Source organism: Diplotaxodon limnothrissa, linkage group LG4 (assembly GCF_057381915.1).
Source record: "Diplotaxodon limnothrissa isolate DT_005_m linkage group LG4, D_limnothrissa_male_GT1.1, whole genome shotgun sequence".
In the NCBI taxonomy this organism is placed as follows: domain Eukaryota; kingdom Metazoa; phylum Chordata; class Actinopteri; order Cichliformes; family Cichlidae; genus Diplotaxodon; species Diplotaxodon limnothrissa.
The window spans coordinates 24,582,504-24,586,076 of NC_140599.1; positions in this window are offsets into that span (position 1 = coordinate 24,582,504).

The following is a 3,573-nucleotide window of genomic DNA, read 5'->3' on the forward strand; positions in this document are numbered from 1 at the left end:
CCTTTGAGAGGAACAGTGAGAGGGTCAAGGAGCTACGACGACAATATGTCCAGGTATAGTGTATATTCAATCCAATGTCCAGTTCTATAAGCTTTGCACTTTGCAAGTAGGTAACCTACACAATACTAGGTTACAGTACAGTATGGTATACAGTAATAACATGACTTACATAAACTTTGTTTCAGAGAGTTATGGAATTGGAGGCCAACCAGGCCCCTCATAAATTCATATACATCGATGAGGCAGGATTCAATCTGGCCAAAAGGCGTCGACGTGGACGAAATGTCATTGGAAAAAGGGCCACAGTTGATGTGCCAGGACAGAGAGGGGCAAACATTACCATGTGTGCAGCAATTGCAAATGCAGGATTACTCCTTCACAGATGTCAGGTTGGACCCTATAATACAGAGCGCTTGCTTGCCTTTCTCAATGATCTCCACCAGCGCCTGGTTCCAGAGCAAGGTCAGGAGGGTGAAAACATGAGGACCTTTGTAATTACCTGGGACAATGTGGCTTTCCATCACTCGCAAGCAATAACAACATGGTTTGAAGTCCACCCAAGACTGGTAAGTCTCTTCCTTCCACCCTATTCACCTTTCCTCAACCCCATAGAGGAGTTCTTTTCTGCATGGAGGTGGAAGGTTTATGACCATCAGCCACATGACCAGATGTCCCTCCTCGAAGCCATGGATGCTGGCTCCAGGGACATCACAGTTGACGATTGCCAAGGGTGGATCCGACATACCAGGCGGTTCTATCCCAGGTGCATCGACTTGGATAACATCAGATGTGATGTTGATGAAAAAATGTGGCCTAACCCTGAAGATCGCAGAGATTAGATGCAAAGTTTTTGCCTTTTTTTAGCCCCCCTCCCCCTCCCCCCCTTTTGATCTTGGCTTTTTGCTGTTGTTTTTTTGTTCAGAATGCTCTTGTGTGTTTCATGGATATTTTGTTCACTGTAAGCAATACTGTAAAACTTTCTCTGTCCTATCATACTGTGTTTCTACTGTACCTCCTGTAGTAAACAGTAAAGAAACATAAACTTGTTTGCTTTTTACTGGAATGCTTTTGAATGTGAACATTACTGTACATGTGGACATACAGTTACCAACCAAGACATTTCTGGTGTCAAAATGGTGGATTGCATGTTTCGCATGCAAATACCTGTAAAACTGAAACATAAAAGTCTATGCAGTTTTTGTAATGTCAATAATAGCCAGTATTTTGAAACCTGGTGTACTTTGATTGACTGCATGTACCTTGTGAAGTGAAAACAAGTGTTATTCTTTGACAGACTAATTTCATTTTGAGTCAGATTTATAGTGTTTTTGTACAGTTAGTGTGTGCAGAGAAAGATGTGTTCTATTTTGAAATGAAGAGTTAGTATATATTTAACAAAGTGTATTTTTGAGAAGAAAATTATCCATTTGGCCAATTGTGTTTTATAGGTGTGAGTCTGTGTTAAGAGTTTAGAAAAAGTATCTGAAGTATGGGTAGGCGCTTGTTAGCGATTGAAAAAAACTGTAACACTAATTTGCCAACTGTCTGGCACACTTTCACATGTGAAAACTTTTTTAGATAATTCGTTCACTTTGCAGTCAGCCTAAGCACTATAATACAGGTAAGCTGTGTGTGCGGAGTACAATGGAGGGAGCAGAAAGAGTGAGAAGTAGAGGAGGCCGAGGAAGAGGACGTGGAGGTGAAGAAGTAGGATGAAGAGGACGACAAGGACAAGGAGGAGCAAGAGGAAGATGAGGAGGGGGGAGAGGAAGATGAGGAGGGGGGAGAGGAAGGGTAAGAAGAGTAAGAAATAGAATTGCTGATGACATCAGAGCTACAATAGTGGACCATGTAATCAACCGTGGAATGACCCTGAGGGTAGCTGGCCAACGGGTCCAGCCTAACTCGAGCCGCTACACTGTAGCAAGTACCATAAGGACATCTTGAAATGAGAATCGGTTAGTACAGTCACTTCGCACAAAGATTTGTAGCACTGCCATATGCCAATGAAACACACCAATACCATTGATGTAAAAATACTGAAATTGTTACTTTACAGAATTGCTAGATGACCAGATGCTGGGGGCAGAGGAAGCATGTTCACTGCAGACCAAGTAACCCATATAGTCATTATGGCGATTGCAAATAATCCTATACTTGGAAATAAACACTTGTGTTTGTTTTGATGTGTTTGAATAAACACCAGTACTTGAAGTTTGGATCCCTCTATGCTTATGGATCTATGACAGACGTATGAGCTCAAACTGACATAGCCTACCTTGTGCACAGAGAAAGCAAAAGCCAGATGTGTTTTGTATTCATACCATCAGTGTGCAGTTGGCGCATTGTGTGCTTAGTAGATGATGGCTTGTGTGTACTGTTTGATACGGAAACACCATTTTTACGAAGGTGTGAAGAGTTAATCTAGCTGTGTTTGCTTTTGCAAGAGAACTACAATGTTTTGATGATTGGGTGACAGGTTTTCTTATTTGTGTGAAGAGTTTTGCAAAATTAGCCAATAGTTACAAAAAATGTGCTTAAGCAATGAGAAAAAACTGTAATATTTGTTTATGTACCGTATTTTTATTTTTTTGCACTAAGTAATCCCAAAATACAAGAATTTGTATACACACCATCCACTGATACACATACAATAGTAATGCTAATCTACTCGGTCTTCTCCATTTGGCCACAGGTTCTCATCCACATCACATCTCATGTCATCTAGGGCAATACACCTAGGAAAGAATCTTCTGGCATGCCAGAATTGAAGGAGTTGAAAAATTGAAGGAGTAACACCTGTGTAGATGTTCATCTACAATGAGAATCAGCTGTGGCTGGTTAAACTGCATTTTTAGATTTAAAATATGTTTCAATAAAATATTGCTGTTGAATTTTGCTGTCTTTTTAAGTTTTGCATTGTGTTATTGTTTTGGCCATAAGTTTAACAGTTTTGAAAACAGTATGTAAGCACATGCAAAATGTCCTGTACGTACAAAGATTTTTGGCAGTTGTTGTGTCTGAGTGAGAAAATAATTCATGAAATTTGAGAGATGTAGTCATTGAATGCATTTTGTGCCAAAACAATGATAACTGATCCTCAGTTTAGCCCACATAGACTTCTGTTGTGCTCACTGTGTGAGGAGTTTTGCAAAAGTGACCTAAGTATTGAGAAATGTGTCCTAGCGTCTGTAAAAAACTGTAACTTTCGTAGGGCAGTTTGTGAAGAGTGAAGTTTGCACAGAAATCAAACGTATTAAAACCAAAGTGGAAACAGTGACAAACTGCTTCCTCCAGTGACAAATTAATTCTCAAATACAAGTTGTAAGAATTAGTCAGAAATTGCTTTGAGATTCTGATAAAGTTAGGAAGAATTTTCCACACTGGATACAAGATGAGTAAGCTGCTGTTTGACTTAATCATGAATTTCCCAGCAGGAAAGATAAAATTACTCTATACTGCAGTCAGGATAGGGCATATCTGATGTTATGTGTGTAACAAAGAATTTTAGGGAATTTTGTCTCCCCAGTCTCCCTGACACTGATGCAATGTGTCTTGCATAAAGTAAAGAAA